This window comes from Balaenoptera physalus, assembly GCF_965194825.1.
Source record: "Balaenoptera physalus genome assembly, chromosome: 11".
NCBI lineage: Eukaryota > Metazoa > Chordata > Mammalia > Artiodactyla > Balaenopteridae > Balaenoptera > Balaenoptera physalus.
In genome coordinates, this window is record NC_138896.1 from 107474378 (window position 1) to 107494159 (window position 19782).

At 55.2% G+C, this 19782-nt stretch overlaps 1 protein-coding gene across 4 annotated transcripts in view; it reads right to left on the reverse strand.

Moving 5' to 3' along the window:
• Positions 1 to 13786, reverse strand: part of SLC6A6 (solute carrier family 6 member 6) — a 78533-nt gene extending 64747 nt beyond the window's left edge. For 2 of the 4 annotated variants that reach the window (XM_082413468.1, XM_082413467.1), the window contains exons 1-2: positions 13542 to 13786; positions 1295 to 1332 (exon numbers count right to left, since the gene is read on the reverse strand). The gene's annotated coding sequence lies outside the window, so the exon portion shown is untranslated. Of the gene's footprint in view, positions 1 to 1294; positions 1333 to 13494 lie in introns of all 4 variants that reach the window. The other 2 variants (XM_082413466.1, XM_082413465.1) reach the window with 2 other exon arrangements.
• Positions 13787 to 19782: the final 5996 nt, after the last annotated feature.

The following is a 19782-nucleotide window of genomic DNA, read 5'->3' on the forward strand; positions in this document are numbered from 1 at the left end:
GGAGCTTGATGACTGGGGCGGAATCGGGTCCACCACCGGCAGCAAGAGGCCAAGGGTCTTCAGGCTTTTCTCCCAGTCCTGGCCTCCTAGGGGACCCCAATCAACCAAACCCGGCCCCGGCCCCGTGGGAGCGTGATCCCGAGAAGTGTCTGCCCAGGTAGCCAGGTTTTTCAAATTCCAGAGCAGGGTGTACTAGTGGGTCATGCAATCAACTTAGAGGGTGAGGGTTATCATTTTTATAAAAGAGAACAGAACAGAACAGAGCCCTGCAGACGGTGAGACTACGAGTTTTATCTTGTGAAACTTTCGTTTCAGTTTCACGCGTGTTAAGTACGCGCAGCATGCTGTTGTAAAGTATACTTCTTACTGAATGTCTCGAGCCCAAGACTTCTTTGAAAGCCCCTACAGTGAGGATGTTTAAATCAAGGTGCAGAAGGCAGCTGCAGAAAAGTGACTGAGTCAGGTTCCTGCCCCATTAAACCCCTTTTAAAAATGCTACTGTGATCCTGAACTGGAGTGGCGGCGGGGGAGGTTCTATAAATACTAGACAATCAGCAAAACGTCATTAAGTTCTTAGATTAGATAACAGAATTGTGTCAATGTTAAATGTTCCAGGGCTGATCATTGTGTACTTATATAAGAGAATGAATGGCCTTGCTCTTACAAAATGCATGCTGAAGGATTAGAGGTAAAGGGGCATCATGCCTGAAACTCCCCAGTGATTCAGAATATCAATGTGACTGTTTTTATAGCATATATTGAAGCGAGGAAGCAAAGGAGGCAAATGTTAACAATGGGAAAATCTAAGTGAAGGACTTACAGGAGTTCATTGTAACATTCGTGCAACTTTCTTGAAGGTTTCCAATTTTTTAAAAATAAAACGTTCAATAAAGAGATAGCTGCGACAGCAGCCCGATTCCCAGAGCATCCTGTCTGCTGGGAGCCAAGGAGCTCACCCTTTCACACGCTTCTGACCCCAAACCTTAGACTCAACTCCACAAAGGCCCCCTCACCTTCATGAGGCCCCCTCACCACCTCACCAGCAGAGCCAGGCTGGGGTCCAGGCGAGGACTTCGAAATCAGTGCTCAGCCCATTTGCAGGGCTACCTCCCTGCCACCGATGTGCACAGGTGGCCAAGGCAGGCCGTGGACCTGCCACCCAGAGGTGACCTGTGGACAAGGTCCTGGGGCCTCGGGGGTTCTGTCTCTTCCTCTGAGATCCTGAGCGCCCACCGTGGGTCACTGCCACCCGTGGCGAGACACCGAGACCATGGGGAGGTCAAATGCCACTTACGTTTTGGAGGCTCCTCACAAAGCGCTGTTGTTCTGGACCTATTGCAAGGAAAGGAAGCAGAGAAGGAAAGAAGAGATCTGGTCAGGGTGTGATGTACTCAGGACCCAGAGTCTATTCCGTGTGACCACCCAGCACACACAACTGGGAGGGGCCCCGTCCACACCCAATGGGGCCAGGCGCCCGGGCGCTCCTGCACACACTCGCACAAGCATGCACACACACACACCACGTGTTCACACACAGGCACACGCTCACACACCCCTCGCCTGGGTGCAGCATCCCTGAAACTGTCAGTGGCAAGAACCAGAGCTGGGAGGGGTGGGTGGCCCAGACTGCACTCAGGAGGGGAAAGGCTCTTCTTGCTGGCTGAGAACAGGTAAGCGTCTCCCCAGCCCTAAACCCAAAGTCTGCGCTCCCCCAAGCCCCCCACGAGCTCAGCCACTTGCCCGGGTCTGTTGTGAGTGACCGTCCCCTGTGAGCACAGGGATGCGCCAAAGCCAGATGGAGAAGCTGATACGCATCACCTGGTTAGAGGTTGAGCGTCACTGTGCCAAGGAAGTCTGCTGACCTGTGCTGAGCCAAGCACTCCCCAGGTGTGACTGACCGCTGAAGCCTTTTTTTTTTTCTAAATAGACCACCTCCGTACTTTTGGACTCGGTTTGGGAAACAATGCAAGTGGGGGCAGATCACCTCTGCCTCATTCCACCAGCAGAGCTGTGCTGGAAAGCTCTCCTGGTTTCCTGGAATAAAAAATGCAGAAAACCAGGAAATGCTTCCTTATCAAGGAAGATCTTACACTTCAATGAACAGTTAAACAGATTAGCAGGGAAGGAAGGGGGTTGTGATGGAAGAGCAGAGAGGCCTCCAGGGCTGCTCACTCCTTTCCTCTTTGTACCTGCAGCCCTGCCCTTGGAGCCTCTTCCCCAGACTCAGAACTGGGTTCCAGCAGTCTACAGAGCCCCCTGTCCCCCAGATTAGACCACCTCATTGCCGTGTTTGGACTTCCATGTTCACCAGGCTCACATGGGCACCCACTGTGTCTGAGGCACTGCGTGTAGGAATGCTGAGTCAATTATTTATTGAGCATCTACTATATGCCAGGCATTGTTCTAGGCACTGGAACTCGGCAGTGAACAAGACAGCTGAGGTCGCCACTCTCCTGGAGCCTGGAATCACATAGAAGGGGCTGACATGGATGCCATCGAGGCTTCACTCTCTGGGTGGACGCACGGCTCTGTGAAGTCTGGGTGGATTAGTAATGTCTGCAGCAGGTGGTGGAAGTGGCAATGTGTTCTTGGTTATCCAGGACCATACCAAGGGAGGAGGGACAAAGGGGAAATGGAGGTAGTATGTTCAATGCACAATTACAGGCACAATGTTAAAGGAACCAGAGGAACGAGAATACAATTTTATCTGAGGTGAGACATTAGCAGTTGCATGAGTCCAACTCAGAGGAGAATAAAAATGGCAACAAGTCCCTGTATGTCTAGCTACTGTGCTGGCACCTGGACCCTTTTTTCTGGGCACAGCCTGCATCTATTCCCCCTGGAGACCCCCACATGCCACTCCCAGCCCATGGGGTTCTGGGTGGGCTGAGCCCACCTCCTATTTCCAGGGTTGGGTGTTTGAGCCAGGCTGAGCCAATCAGGGCTGTCATGATTGGCTCCAGGACAGGCACATGACCAAGACTGGACACTGAGAGTGACAACAGGGACTTGTGCTGAAAATATTGGGAAAAAAGAAAGCTCTTTCTAGGCTGGGATGGCTTTGCTGGGGGTGGGGGTGGGCAACACCCTGTGCAGCTGGGGGCACCCCAAGGAGAATGGGGCCAACAGAGGAGGGACATGGAGCCAGAAAGGGAGAGAAAGGAACTGAGCCCCAGTGACATCTCTCAGCATCTGGATCCAGCCATACCTGAAGTACGACTCTGGGCTTTTCCGTTAAAGGAGTCAGTAAATGTTTGAACTGATTATTGCCACTTGCAACCCTAAGAACCCAGACCCAAATCTGCCTTGAATTTGCGGTGTAAGTTCATGCATGTCTCTTTATCTCTCTGACACTCAGGCCATCAGAAAAGGGAGGCACAGATGAAATGACATCTGCGGTCCTCCTGCTGCCCTGGCACTCTAGCCAACTGCAAAGGTTAGGACTGATCCTCCCCTACCCCTGGGCATCTGCCTGGAGATGGAGAAATGAGCCCTTCTCAGAGTTAATCCTGGAGGGTTTGTTAAAACACAGAGGACTGGGTACTACCCCCAGGGTCTGAGTCAGCAGGGCTGGGGTGGGGACCGAGATTCTGCATTCTAACCAACTCCCAGTGATGCTGAGACTGCTCGCCCAGTGCCCACATTCTGAGGACCCAGACTCTACATCTATTCTACTCTTCCCAGTTGCTTGGGGCAGGTGCCTAGTGTAGAGATGAAGGCCCAGCCAGGCAGGAGACCACAGCCCCTCAGTCCCCAGAGCAGACCCCCAATTAAGGGAAAGCGCCCATGTGATTGCAAGGATGAGCCAGCCTTTAAACAACTAAAGCACCAGGTCCCAGCTTCCGCCTGTCCCGTTGCTGACCCTTCCAGCCAGCCCTGCATCCTGGGAGTTATCTAAATAATGGGGAGGCGGTAAGTGTGACTTGGTGCCTCTGGGCTCCAGGCAGGCCCCACACCGGTCGTACAGGAGCTGTGGGCATCCCCCAGCTGCTCCCCCAACCAGGCCGCACGCCAGCACCAAATCCCGCAGCGGGCCTGGTCCTGACACACTGCCTTGGGCCACCCTGCTGTCAACGCGCGGCCTGGCTGGCCCCTGGCTCTCCTTGATTTACATCCGACTTGGCTGCCTTGAAAAGCCTCCTGTGGCTTTTGGACCACGGACACCATTCAGCAGAAAAGGGCTTCCCCACCAGCAGCCTTTCCAAGGTGGCACTGGCCCAGAGAGCTTGGCCTGGCTCAGCTGCCTCCCGGCTGTGTGACCTCGGGCAAGTTACCTGCTCTCTCTGGGGCCTCAGCTTTTCACATGCAAAATGGTACCTTTTGTGATGATTAGGAAGATGATGCTTACAAGGCACAGGGCCTGGCTTACAGAGTGTGGCAAAAGCTATGATTAACCTCCTTTACTCAGAGTGTGCCCCGCCCACACAGACCAGCAGCCTCGGCAGCTCCTGAGAGCTGGTGAGGAATGCAGAATCTCAACTCCACCTTAGCCCTCCTGCCAGGGAAGGGGCATTTTAACAAGATTGCGAGTGAGGCCTACATCTTCCAAGTCTGAGGAGTGCTGGTATATGTCATAATTACTATTGTCGTTCTTGCCACGTCCCAGGGCAGAGCCAAGATACACCCACAACCCCCAGGCCTGGGGGAATGGCAGGCAGGGGTCAAAGGTAATGAAGTGTTGAGAGAGGGAAGAAAAATTCTCCAGCTTCCCCAGCCTCCCAACTAACGACAAGCCCCCGGACGGCTCAGGAGAGGGGAGGGGACACAGGGCTTAGCGAGTAGGCGCGGACCATCGGACTTAACTCATGGCTCAGCCAAGGCGACAAAATACACCGAAAAAATTACAGATCTCAGATGTACAGGTTTTGGCAGAGACCGGCTGCCTGGTCCGCTCTCCAGAAGGCTGAGTGCTTTACATTCAAGGAGGCAAATCACCCTCTCTGCCTGCAGCGCCACCCGGAACTCCCAGCAGAGGTTGGCAGAGGGGGCTGCCCTGGGAGGTGCGTGCTGCAGCCAGGCCACCCCCCCCAGCCCCCCACAGAGCAGTGCGCAGGCAGGGGTGGCTGGATTTCTCCTGCTCCAGCCCTGAAATGCCCCTTGAAAGCACTACGGGTCCCCTGAAAGGGGGAGGAATCCCTCTTCCCTATGCTGCACCATCAGTCCTGCTGAAGGAACACAGCAGGAAGGCCCCCACCTGCCCAGGATCCACCGGCAGCACGTCCCTGCCTCGAGGCAGCCGGGTCCCAACCAACGGAGGGCCGTTCAGAGAAACCAAGTGGCCAGAGGCAGATGCAAAAAACAAACAAAACCCACATTGAAGAAACACTGGCTCAATTTTATAAAACTCTGAGTGGACCACACAAAGCATACGGGACGCCCGGAGCTGCCCGTGGGGGACGATTTTGCAGCGACTAGTACTGTTTTCTCAGGCCTGGGATGCAATCCTTTGCAAACAACCCACACCTTGCATTGGTGAGAAGCGGAAGCAGAAACAGATTCTGCTCAGTCCCGGCGACAGAGGCTGGCAGGTTGGGTCTTTTTTTTTTTTTTTTTTTTTAAAGGTCTATTCTGATCTATACTCTTCTACCAATGACGGAATAAAAACCCACTTTCTGGGACTTCCCTGGTGGCGCAGTGGTTAAGACTCCACGCTCCCAATGCAGGGGACACGGGTTCCATCCCTGGTCCGGGAACTAGATCCCACATGCATGCCACAACTAAGAGTTCACCTGCTGCAGCTAAGGAGCCCACGTGCCGCAACTAAGGAACCTGCCTGCCGCAACTAAGACCCAGCACAACCAAATAAATAAATAAATATTTTTAAAAGAAACCCCACTTTCTTCTCCAAGGAAGTGTTTTCCACTAAAATCCTGTTGCTACAGCTCTGCTCAGAGCATCCCTGAACTCCAGTCCCCAAATCGGGTGCCCCCTTTCAGAGCGAGGGCTAAAACATCCTGAAAACCAATGGGACTACAATCAAATCCCATAGGACCATCACCCATGTAGTGACATGTGCTCCCCAACAGAGAGAAACAAGGGTCTTTCCCCCCTTCACTCAGCAGGTATTTCCCTCAAACATGAAGCTTCCTTACAGGTTAGGACAGAGCAGGGAAAGGACTTGCCTAGGTCACACGGCAAGCCAGTGGCCAAGGGCATCCAGTGCGCCTGTAACAATTCACTTAACCCTTGTGGTCAGCTCCCTGAGGGCATGAGTTGGTCCATCCTGTTCAATTGCCACATCCCCAGGGCCTACGACAGGCTCTAGAACAAACATTTGTTGGAAGGATGGATAGTGATGGGTGGATATAATTTCCAAGCTTGGACCCACTCAGATGCTCAAATCATAGGCTCTCATTTCAGGACAGAGGGAATCAGAGGGCCTCTATTTGTGTGCCAGGCACCTACTGTGCGCCAGGCCCCGTGCTGGCTGGCTGCTGGGGCATCTGTCACTCCCCTGATGTGCCTCTGGTCAGGTGGCTGGAAAAAAGGTAAGACCACACAGGTCTGGGTTCCAGCCAGAGAAAAGGTCCACAGGGGCTCAGAGCAGGGTGAGGTTAAGTCCACTTTGACTCAGAGAATCTTTGTTGGGTGCTTACGATGTGTCACGCACCTTTAAGGGGTTCCAGGAAGACTTCATGCAGTAGGTGGCCTCAAGCTGGCCCTCGAAGAGTGGGAATTCGGAGGGAAGGGAGGAAGAGCCTTTCGGGCTGAGGTCTGGGCAGGGCTGAGAGCCTGAGGCTCGGGCTGAGAGCAGAAAGCAGCCAGGTCACAGGGAGCAGAGAGAAGTGGTGGCAGATGAGAATAAACACTGGCCAGGAGCCAGATCAGGAAGGGCGCTGAATGCCAGGCTAAGGAGTTTGGACTTGATTTCACAAAGCACTAGGGAGCCACAGAAGGCTTGGGAGCAGGAGAGTGACATGCTGAGAGCTGGCCCCCGACGCTATAGAGCCCAGGAGGCATGGAGGCTGGGGAGGAGTTTCCTGTCTTGAGCTGTGGTGGCATCCACCCAGAGAGGAGACACCAGGTGCCATGTGGTGATAGAATGAACGTTCTTAAAATCACGGCCTGAGTCCACCATCAGGGCTGAGCAGCCCTCTGTCTCCAGGTGCCGAATGGCCATGGGGCAAAAGGGCAGAGCCTTAGGACCGCCCCCTTCCGAAGCCCTTCCCCCAGGAAGCATGACTCTGCTGAAACCCAAGGCCAACCACACCCCTCCACCGCCACCAGGTGACGGCAACCTGGCTGTGTTAAGGACTTTCTGCAGGAAAGTGGATGGTAGAATTCTTTCATCGTGTGCAAAGGAGAGCGGTGGGAAGGAAAAAACTCTCAGAACGTCCACACTAGGGACCCCACAGAGATGTGGTCCCAGCCTCCGCTCAGTGGAGGAGGGCGGGGCAAAGCTGGGGGCTGGTGTCTGTCCAGTGAGGACCCAAGGTGAGCGGAACTAGAAGGCAGCTGCCCCGCCCTCCAGCAGGGACACTCGCCAGCCCTCTCACAACTGCCTCCATTCTGTCCCACACAGTGGCCAGAGCTGCCCACCAGAGCCAGGCTCCCCGCTCCTCCCTGAGCAGGTGGTCCCGCTGCCCAGGAAGCCCTGTTCCAGATGCTGCAGGTGTCTCCTGCACGGCCAAGCCCAAGGAATCGTTCGGATCAGTATGGCTTGGCCCTTCCATCCCCCTTCCCACCGCTGTGACACAATCAGGATCGGAAAGCTGTGAAGAGAGTCATCGAAAGTTTGAGACAGAAGTAGAAACACTGTGCTTAACTTCATCAGCACTGAATGGCAGGTGGGCCGGGGTGCGGAGGGGGAGAACCTTAAGTCTGTGAATAATGGCCCTCTTGTTGATCTAGGCCTCATTCGGACCTCAGTCTCCTCATCCATTAAGTGGGTGGGCAGGGAGGCTTAACTCCATGACCCCAAAGTCCCCACACTCCCAGCCAGTGGACCGCGCACCCTCCCTGACACCTTCCCTGGGTTCCCTGCCCTTGGCATAATCTGCTGGGATTGTTCATTAACCTCTTCCGGATACAGATCTTCTCCCCTCCTGTGAGACTGTGAGCTACTTGAGCCCAGGGGCTGTTTTATCTGTTTATCCCTCCCTCTGGCGTTGGCCCTATGCCAGACACCTTGTAGGTGCTCAGTAAAAAGCATGCGCAGTGGAACGAGGATGGGCAGTGGTTCTGGTTCTCCTTCCCAGGTCCCAGCTGTGTGAGGGGCGGTAAGTCACTTTTCTGAGACTGGATGAACTCTTCTAGAAGATGGAGGTAAGAACCCCCAAGTCAGGCACAGGGCTTAAATGCAGGAAGGGAGATAGGACCTAGTGGTGCTGAAAAAGTATTGGTTCCTTCCCATCTCAGAATACTGAGCTGCCTTGGGCTGCTTCTCTGCCCACCTTCAGATTAAGTTCAAAGCCATTGGGTGGAAGCGTTTCATTCACTAAGGTGGCAGTACTCGGGGTGATTAAGACAGGCCAGACTCGGTCAGTGATTCCCACATGCAGACTAGCTGTTCAGAATGGCCTGGAGATCTGTATGTTCTGACAAGCGACCGTTCCACAATGGTCTGTTGTTTGAATAGTGTTAAGTGGCAGAACCAAGAACAGCATGATGTCATTTTCGTTAACAACAAAACAGAACTACAGCTAGCTTGCTGAACAGATGATCCTAAATAACCCTGGGTCAAAGAGGAAATCAAAACTGAAATGAAAACTGATCTAAAAAGAATAAAAAGGAATATATGTACATCTAGATATCTGAGGGGTACAGTCAAAGCTGTACGCAGAGGAAAACGTATAATCTTAAAGGCTTTTATTGTTATTATAGGAAGATAGAGACGATGGACAGACGACTGAAGACTAGATTGCACTTTTTTAAAAAACGATCTTTAAGAATCACCTTTTGTTTGTACAGTGCTGTATTGCTTGAGGTCTATTGTTTTCGTAATTAAAAGAGACCCTTTTGGCAGTTTCTCATAAAGTTAACAAATATCTACCCTATGCCCCAGCAGTTCCACTCCTAGAGAAATGAAAATATACGCCCACAAAGAGACTTGTACATGAAGGCTCATAGAAGCTTCATTCATAATCACCCCAAACTGGAAACAAGCCAAATGTCCATCCACAGGAGAGTGGATAAACAAACTGTGAGGCATTCATATGATGGTTTACTCCTCAGCAATAAAAGGACTGAACTACTGATATACTCAACAGCATGAATGGATCTTAAAATCATCAAGCAGAAAGAAGCCAGACACAAAAGAGTATATACCATACAAATCCATCCAGTTCTAGGCTTGGCAAAACTAATGGTGATAGAAATCAGAAACTGGTTGTCTCTGGGAGGGGAAGGGCACAAGTCAACTTTCCAGGGGAGCTGGAAATTTTCTATATCTTGATCTGGATGATGGTTACACGGGTGTATCAAGACTCAACAAACTGTAACAGAATCTTTGCATTTCACTGAATGCAAATTATATCTCAATTTTCATATACATACTTCTAACAGTCACAGTTGAAAACTTTTAAACATACAGATTCCTAGGCTCCACCCCCTGGGGATTCAGATTCCATATGTCCAGGCCTGGGAATCTGAATTTGTACAAAGTCACTCGGGTAATTCTGATGCCTGACTAGAGTTAAGGCGACCTGCCCCCTCCCCACACACCCCCTCCCCCTTGGACTGTGTTGGGTGATTTGTTGTTTCTATGTTGGTTTTTAGAAACAGAAGAGCAATTTCCATTCTCTCTGCCCTCTCCCCACCACCCCTAATCCCTGCCCCTCAGCTTAGGTTTCCAAAGGGAGCCTCTGAGCAGGTGAGGTGGGCAGGGAAACCCCGAAAGAAGCCTTGTCCAGGACAGACGTAATTCACCCAAGGCACCAGGGCTGTGTGCTCCGGGGAGGTCAGAGGCACAGTTAATGGCCTGTGTACTTGTTAGACAGCATGTCCGGGCCTTCACCCCATGTTTACAAAAAGAGCTCAGGGCAAGATTCGCTGGCATGGAAAATGCTTTGTGCCCTGACTAGCAGTGGCCCGGCCACCTTCGGTCCTGAACCTCAGACTAGTTCCTCACTCACCATGAGGGTCTCCTGGACTCCTGGGTTTAACTGGCTTCGACACTGCTGTCCCCAAACCCAGCCTGATGCAATTTCTATCTCTGCTGCCTTCAGAATAAAGGCTAACCCCATCTACCCAGCGCTCAAGGCCCGCCACACCTGGCTCTTATTCCTCTCTCCAGCTGGGTCCCTGTGAGGCTTGTTCTGCAAACACGCTTGTCTATTTCATGCCCTGTCCCTTTGCACCTGTTATGCCCCCTGCCCGGAATGCCAGCGCACCCAGTTCCTCTGCCCACAGAAGCTGCCAGCTCCGGCATCACCTCCTCTAAGAAGCTGAAATGCCTCCTGCCTGCGACCCTGCCACCAAGGCACGCTCAGCGCCGGCACCCACATGCAGCATGGTCACAGCGGCTGCTGCGCTGCCCATCTCCCTCTGGGCTATGAGCTCCTCGAAAGCCAATACTCTACCCCAAATCCAGTGCCTGGCCGGAACTGACAACAGCAAAGAAACAAGGCATGTTATAAAAGATCTCCCATTCACACTTGAAGGCCACCCTGGGCATTTCCACACCCAGGGCTCCTCCCCAGAACCCGTAAATTCAAACAAACACTTTGGCCAAGATAAGTTAGCCAACATGGAGATTGGAGACGGGATTGCAACATGGGATTGCATTCTTCGGAGATGCAGCCCCGAAGAATCCGACCCTCACTTACGACCTTCGGCAGAAGTTGGTGGGGGTGGTCAGCCCACACCTGGAGGGTGGCCCTGGGGTTCCAAGGCCAACCCGAATTCCCACCCAGACCCCTTCCAGCTGTGACCAGGCTGCATCCCAGGTGTTCCTTGTAATTTATTTTTCACCTCTTTCCTATATACAGGAATGTGTTGAATGACTCACAAGTGTCTTATCATTTCGGGACCTTTGGAAAGACTTCCAGATAAAGTCTCAGAGGCTCCCAAATCCTTTGACAAGCTGATAGGCGGTGAGTTAGAAAACACCATCCCCAGAGCCCACACTGCCTCGTGGGGGGCTGACACTTGAGTAGGAAGAGTGGCAGGGCTCCCTGAGAGGCACAGAGAAGGGAGAATGAGTAACCAGGGGTGGAATCCAGGTGCCAATGGGGCCCACGCACTCACCCTCCAACCCTGAAGACCCGGAGCCTTTGTCCCTTGTTCTCCCCAGGTCCTGGTCCAATTTCAACTCCCCAGGACATCAGTGACTAAAGCCCCACAGAGCCCAAACTCGCGGCTGGCCCAGGGAAGGCCTTTGAAGCCCAATCCTGCCGCTGTCCAATCAAGGCAAAGTCCTCTGGGCGGCTCTCAGTTTGCCCATCCGTAAAAGAGGCACTACCCGCTCGCTAGGGCCTCCCGACTCCACAAAGCAGATGGGACCGGATCTCCGCAGGACGAGATGGGAGGGAAGGGGCAGGGGAGGTGACTGTGGCTGCGCCACAGGTCAGTACAAGGGCATCCCCGAAGGACAAGAGCTCGAGAGTGAGCCTTGGCCCTTGCCGCATACCACAGTGACCTAGGACCTCGTGACACCCTCTAATCGGCAGCTCCAAAGCCGAGCCCGGCTTTACAGCTTACCACAGGCTTATTCAGCCTCATCTCCCTCAATCCCCTCAAGGACGCAGTGAGGCCGGCTTTGGCGTCCTTGCTGCCCAGACAGCGAAGCTGAGGTTCAAAGCGGCTGAGGGAATCACCCAAGGTCGCCTGCAGACTAAGACAGAGGCACAGTACTTGGACTCAGCTCCCTGGGGAAGAGCTCCTGCCTTTCGTCTCAGCTTACCCCATAGCCACTTTACTCCACCCATTTTACAGATGAGGAAACAGAGGACAAAAAAGTTTGCCCAAGGTCAACAGGGGACTGAGCCAGGCCCACGACCTCTAGCCAGTCCCCCACTACTACGCTATGGTGGGTTCTCAGCCAGTGCCCTCGGGCCCCCTCCAAACGCCCCCAAAACCATCCTGATGAAATTCCTCCCCCCACTCCGCCCCCACACCACACCTCCCTTGTGCCCACCCCACACTCCCCGGATGACTCCCTGGTCGAGAGGGAGGCAGGCGGTTGCTAAGCGCTCACCCGCTCTTTCTCATAAAAATAAACTCCTTCTGGCTGGGAGACTCTGGATGAGATCCTCTCCTTTCCAGCCAAGAAAAAATTAAAAAGAAATTTAAAAAAGATCTCCCCCATGACATTTATTTGAACATCAGCGGTGCCAAAGCATGGGCCAATTCACCCAAGTCCAAATGGAGCCACGTGCCTCGTAACCTCAGCCCCAAGACCCTCTGTTCAAGTGTCCGGGCGGTTACTGAGCTGATTTATTTCTCCAGGCAGGAAATGGGGGTCCAGGCTGCCTCCCAAGCTTTTGGGGCTGGTCTTGGGGGAGGCCAGGATCTGGCAGAGGCTGGGCAGTGACCAAAATAGCCAGGCCGGTGGCCCTGCCCAGCACACACCTCCCTCTGAGTGCCAGGGAGGGTAGCCCAGAGGTCCCCCTCCGGTCCAGGACAAAACCTCAGCGGTCGGAGGATGAAATCCCTGAGATCCTCTCTCTGGCTTTCCTAGTGGGAGGGGGACGAGAACCTCCAGCTCAAAAGAGGAACCCCCAGAAGGAAGGGAAAGGTCTCGAGAGGGATGCGTCCTGCCCTCCCTGCCCGCTGTCCACTTGGCTCCCAGCTGTCCCTCGGGGCCTGGATCCTGCCACTGAAGGCTGCTGGACGTTGGCACTGCCACCTGCACGCTGCACACAGGCAGCACCCTTGGAGCCATGTCGCCCTATCACCTCTACCCACTCAGCGCCTGCCCTGGAGAACCAGCTCTGGCTGTGTGGCCCTCTAGGCACCGGGGACACTCCCTCGGGTACAGTCGAGGGCACATGAGTGTCCGAAACCAGGGACCCAGAGACAGAGCCACACTCTGGGACACACACGTGCACAGCCAGGTACTCGGAGATACAGTCACACACACACACAGGTTCACACAGACACACTCCAGGACACACAAGAGCAAACATCTGAAGACACAGCCACACAGGTATCACAGACACACACCAGAACACACACACGCACAGCCCAGGTCACAGAACAGCAGGCACACACTGGGACACACAAGTACATGCTGCTGGGAACATGGAGAAACAGCCACCCTCAGAAACACACAGACACACACGGAGATACATGTAGACCCCCCCAGAGAGATCGAGACACCAGAACAGACACACACAAACACACACACCTGGCTCCCGCACGAGAAGCCCGAGCCCCTTCGCCCGAGAAACAATAACAGCCCCGCGGGGGGACTGAGCGGGCGACCCTCCGTCCGTCCCTGGGTGGTGAAAGGGGCGCCGGAACGGGGTCCCTGGGCGGGGAGGAGGTCGGGGCTAGCTGGGGCGCGGGGATGGGGAGGGGGCTCCGCGCGCCCGGCTCCCTCTCCCTCGGTACCTGGGGCGGCCGCGGCGCTGCACTCGGCTGCGCTCGGTTCCGCTCACCGAGGGCTGCCAGCCGGCTCGATCTCTGGCCCGCGGGGTCCGCGCTCGGCGCTCCCTCTAGGCTGGGCTCGGCCTCTGAGCTCGCGGTCCTCGGGACTCGGCGCCGGCCAGCGAGCTGTGCTGCAGCCAGGACCCGAAGCTCGGCGCTGGCGGCGGCGCGGAGGAAGCGGTAATTTATAAGCGGCTTCTTCCTGACCTCGCGTGTCTGTTGTCTGAGCAGGCAGCTCTCAGCATCACCCATCCTGCTGGGTGGAAAAATACCAGCTTGGCCGGGAAGGGGGCGGGGCGGGGGCGGGGCCGGGGCGCGAGCCCCGCCCCACACGCGGACACACATACACACACACACACACACGCACACACACGCACGCACACACACCGCACACGCACGCGCGCTCGGGCTCGGACACAAAGAGCCCGGGCTCGCCGAGCGCGCGTGCACACACCCTCATGCGGCGGGCGAGCACTCGGTCCCCTGCCTACCCCCTTAGAGCGCTCTTTTCGAGGAAGCCCTTTACTTCCAAACCCTGGAGCCAAGGAGTGAGTGCAGCGGGTCCTCAGCACCCTCCTGTCTTCCGATTAGGAACGAGAGAGCCCACGACGCCTACTCGCTCCCTCCCAACACGAGCCACCAAGCTCACCACTCGGCACCCCCACCTGGCTTATGGGGTGGGGCCAGGGCTCCTTGAGTGGTGAGGTCTGAAGCACTCCACTGCGTCTTCCTGGGCGGCATCCAGGTTCTCTGAGCCTCTGTATGCAGCCCCCAACCCCCCCGCCCCTGACAAAACCAGGCACAGCCACTCCACCCTCCCGCCTCCCCCAGGCCAGAGGGTGACCTGAGAAAGTGATGTGAAACCACCCTGGCTTCTTGGCTTTGCCCTGGCTGGGTGACCTTGGGGGACTACTCAGGCTCTCTTCCTTACCTCAGTTTCCTCATCTGTAAAATGGAAATATGAATAATGGAATTTATCTTCTCTGGCTGCTATGAAGACCCAAGGTTAACAGTGCAAAGAGCTCAGAAGAGCTCCTGGCACATAAGTGCCAAGTGAGAGTCTATTTTTAAATGAAAATAGGGAATGTGGGACTTCCCTGGTGGCACAGTGGTTAAGAATCCGCCTGCCAATGCAGGGAACATGGGTTCGAGCCCTGGTCCGGGAAGATCCCACATGCAGAGGAGCAACTAAACCCGTGCGCCACAACTACTGAGCCTATGCTCTGGAGCCCGCGAGCCACAGCTACCGAGCCCAAGTGCCACAACTACTGAAGCCCGCGCGCCTAGAGCCAGTGCTCTGCAACAAGAGAAGCCACCACAGTGAGAAGCCCGTGCACCGCAATGAAGTGTAGCCCCCTCTCGTCGCAACTAGAGAAAGCCCGCGTGCAGCAAGGAAGACCCAACACAGCCAAAAATAAATAAAATTTTTAAAAAATGGGGAATGTGCCATTATTCTTGTCCTTATTTGCATGAGCAGGTCCTCAGAGACCACGTTCCACATCCACACCCTGGCCAGGCCTGAGGGAAGTGCTGTGGAACTTCCAGCATGCCCTTCCCCTCTCTGAGCCCTGTGCTGGTCTCACTTTCTCTCACTCCGTCTCTGCACCTGGGAGGCTGTGTGCAGAGAACCTTTTAGATTGAGGTTGAAAGAAGAAATGTCAAACAGGCCCCATAGAGAGCCATCCCCGTTGCCAGACCTGGACCAGCCTGTATCCACCTCCTGAAAGCGCTGGGTAACACCCTCTTTGGAGCGGCCCCAGAAGGCATACAGGCATGCGAGGGGCAGGATTCCGTGGGTGACCCTTCATCTCTCCCCGGTTTCCTCACTGAGGCTCCTGCTCTCTGGCGCCATCTTGACTTTCTAGAGGCTCTGCCCCCACGGCAGCTCCAGCCAAGCCAGACACTGGCACATACCCTCCTGCACCTTCCTCCAGAGCCTTCCCTGCCCTTCTCTGCTGGCCCAGGCGCCCCTTCCTCCAGGAAGCACCGAGGGACCAGCAGTGCCTCTAGCACCCCAGCCACCCCGGGTGGCATCTACTCTGGGCACCTCAGCTCTCTCCTTTGCGTTCAGAGTACCTGCCCCCCTTTTACAGGTGAGGAAACCAAAGCTGGAGATCGAGCGACTGCGTCCCCACCCCTGTCCCCTTCTCCTGATGTGCGTGAGGCTCCCCCGTGAGCTGAAGGGGCAGATGGCAAGCAAAAACTCCCCAGACCCCCTGTGTGTCACTGCACACAGCGCCAAGTGGCAGGTCACAGTGCAGGGAAGTGACCCTGGAGTTGAGGTTTGAACCACCAGGAGGCTGTGACTAAGCCCGAGGGTTGAGGGGAGGGGAGAGGGAGCATGTTCCAGGAAGAGGAATCTGCTGTGCGTAGGCCTGCTGGCAGGAGTGGGGGGCCCTAAGCAAAGGTAACGTGGGCCTGAGCGTCGCAGGGAGTGAGCAAGGGCAGTGAAGGCCACTGGACCTGTGATGGGGAGTGGCATGTCCAGGGCTGCCGTTTGGAAGGCCTGTTGGATCGGCTGACCTCCAGGTGGGCCAGTGCAGTGCAGACGCTATCGGTGCAGGACCACGGATGAGGCCCTTTCAACCATCTGCCTTCTTCCTCTAGACCATCAACTCCACGAGGGACAGGACCTTGTCCTTTGTACCTCCATCGAGACCTGGGCCTGGCACACAGCAGGTACTCAACAAATGTTCGTTGCATTTATTTTAACGAACACTTGTATGGCACTTAGCTACATGCTGGGCGCTGTACAATGCATTGAAATATCTTAACCTGCCGAATCCTTGCAACCACCCTGTGAGGTTGGTACTATTAATCTCCCCCCCATTTTACAGAAAGGAAAACTGAGCCACAGAGAAATTAAGTAACTTGCCCAAGGTCACTCAGCAGGCCATCTAGTTCCAGAGGCCACACACTCTTAACTGAAGGGATTCTGGGGCCTTTAGTGGTTGCCAGACCACAACCCAACCCCAGAGGGCAGGAGAGGGAGAGGGAGAGGGAGAGGAGGAGGAGGAGGAGGAAAGGCACCAGGAAATGCTCCAACCTCCACCCCAAGGCGAAGCAGCAAGAGGCAGAGAAGGGCCGGGTGAGGTGGGGAGAGCCAGCATGGAGGCCAGAGACCCCCAGGTTCCAACCCCCTTCTGCTGGGACTTGGGCCTGCATGCCGGCTCTCTGGGCCTCAGTTTCCTCATCCATAATAGGAGATCATAGTCCGGACTCATTGAGCCATCGTGACAAGAGGTCTCAAACTTGCGGGGGCTGGTGTTTCTGCACTGAATCCGGCTCCCAGATGTACTTCTTTGGCCTCCACTGCGCTTTAAAATATTTTGAGTTAATTGCCGTGAATGAAAGTTTGGAAGAGTTGACATTTTACAGACTTGAATGTCTGCTTTCTCTGGAAAAGGTGGCAAGATGGAGCCACCTCAGGGCACTTACCTACTGTCACTTGGAGCCGAGAGGCATCAACCACCCCCTCACATGGGGATGCGGCTCCCCAGGGGCCAATCCCCACCCGGCCAGTTCCCTGCGAAGGGCTGAGTGTGAGACCCGGGTGTCCTTTGTGCACGTCCCTGTCCCCCTGCCACGGTGGGGTGTCTGAAGCTCCAGGACAAGGCTGTGAGCACCAAGGAAGTGAACATGTTGGCAGGAGGAGGGACCTTCAAGGAAACCCAGGCAGAGGTTTCCTTCAGAAGCGGCATCCTGGCCTGAAATTCCGTGGGGACTAACTCCTCCCATTCCAAGAACAGAAATCGATTGCGGGGAGAGCTCACGGAAGGCCCTGGACTCAAAGGCAGTGAATGAGATTTTGAAAAGGCTGCTCGATGATGCTTTTCTCAGCATCTGGCAATAATAACGTAAAATCGATCCAGGGCTTTGAACAAAACCCTTCGTCCCTTGCCAGGGAATAGTTCGTCTCATCCATCTATCAGGCAACCAACAAGAGTTGCTGAAATACTGCTAGGATCCAGCCATGCTGGGCCATCTGGCCAGTGCAGGGAGGCCCTGGCACCAGCCCTGCCGAGGGTCATCTGGCCGGCCTCCATGCCTCTCAGAACCTCATTCCCTGAAGAGAGGAAGGGATGGTGATGGAGTGGCCGAGTGGCCCCATCCTGGTCACTTTCTCCTGGGCACGGCCGTGTCCACATCTCTGGACGTGGACGGACAGATGGTGGCACCACAGAGGCTTTATCGGCACATCTAGCCTCAGGAATCTGCTTCCCGCCCACCCACCCTCCTCCTATCTGTTGCCAAATCCCACCCTCATCTCTCAGGGGCTGTGTGACCCAGAGGGAATCGTGTAACCTCTCTGTGCCTCAGTTTCCCCATTTGTAAAACCAGACTGGTCAGACCCCCTATGCCATGTTGTTGTGAGGAGTAAGTGGAGACTCACACAGAGCGCTGCACACAGTCTAGCCTTTGGTTAACCGGACGCTCGCCCACCCTCCCGCCTTCGTGTCTTGGGCTTTTCTACCTCCTGGCCTTCACCCACGCCTTTCCCTCCCCCATGCTGTTCCTTCCCCCAAAGCACTTTGCCCATTGCCCTCCAGCAGCCTGGATCTCAGCCCGACTGGGAGCACCCAGTAGGCAGGGGTGCCTGGCAGTGCCCAGCACAAGGCCGGAGCACAGAGGATCCCAGGAAGCCCTTGCCTTGATGTGGTGGTCAGTGGGTGGCAGGCCGTCAGGGTGCCCTTCCCCCTCTCCCTTGGTGGGAACAGCAGATCTGCCCCAGGGAAGGGGACAGTGTCAGTGCAGGAGACAAACCTGTGGGGAGGGAACACGTGCGCCTGTGTATTCACTCACCACGCAGCTCAGCTGTCCAGGTCCTCAGCTCCCCAGGCCAGGCCACCCTCATCTCCCTCTGGTGACTGCAGGTCTCCTCCCTGTGTCCCCTCCTGCCCGGCCCATCTCCACTCGGCAGCTGGAGGGATCCAGGACTCTCCTCCATGGCTGGTGAGGCAGGAATGGCACAGAGGCTGCAGAAAACAGTTCAGCAATTTCTCATAAGGTTAAAAATCCACTTAAACGATCTGCCAGCGATTCTATGCCTCGGCATTGACCGAAGAGACATGAAAACAGACGCCCACGCAGGACTGTACGAGCATGTGAATGGCAGCACTATTCCCAAGAACCGAAAGACGGAACATCCATAGGAGGACTCCGCAGAACAGACAAGCAGACGGAGGACTCGTGAGGTGCCCCAACCCGGGGCGATCGCCGAGACACCAGGCACCACAGACCGCCGTTTAAATGGCCGTTTATGTGGACTCTAAATCAGGAGTGCGAATCTGTGGTCTTGGAAAGAGGAGCAGTGGCTGCCCCTGGGGCGGCGGAGGGGCTGGCTGGAAGGACCACCTTCTGGGTTGGAATGGTGCCATCTCCTGATCTGGTGAAGCCTCCTCAGGTGTGTACATCTGCAAACACCCATACACGTTAGATCTGAACGTATCACTCAATGCGATGAATACCTCAGTAAAAATCTAATGGAAGAGCCCCAGAGCCCCTGAGTTCTTCCTGCTTTGAACCAGCCCACACACTGCCCGCTGGCCCCATGCCCACACTCCTCACAGCCTCTGATGACCCCCCCACCCCACCCCCCGCTCTGTCACTCACCTCTTCCTCCCCTCCAGCCACACACACAGCCCTTCAGGCTTCCCTCAAACCCCAGACTCCTTCGCTCAGGGTCTTCGCTGGCTGCTCCCCGTCCCGGAATACTTATCCCCCAGCCCTTCCCGGACTGGCTCCTTCACATCATTTAGGCCAATGTCTCCTCCCTGGTTATATTTTCACCCTGACTCAGAGAACCATGTCAGTGTACCTTGATCGCTTTTATGTCCACCTGTTCATATCTGCTTCCACATCTGGGCTGCCCGCTTCACACAGCAGGGCTGAGTCAGCTGGGTCCCAGGGCCTAGAGCAGTGCCTGGCCCTTGGTAGGTGCCCCCAGACCTCTGCTGAACGAATGAATGGGACCGCAGCCACCTACAGATGCCTCGCCACCCCTGTGCTGGGTACCCCCTCTTACACACTCAGGTCCACAAACTGTAAAACTAACCGTTTGTGTAGCTGGGGTTAAAGCCCCTCCCTCCCCCATCTTCAAGACTGTGCATTCAACCCCACATGGAAGCTCCTCCCCGGAGAGAACTGGATCCAAGCACCGAGGGGTCTTTAATGGCTCTGTAGCCCTGAGGGCCTCTGCTTCTCAGTGCCTCGGTCTCCCCATCTGTGGCATGAATGGCTAGCCAAGGTGAC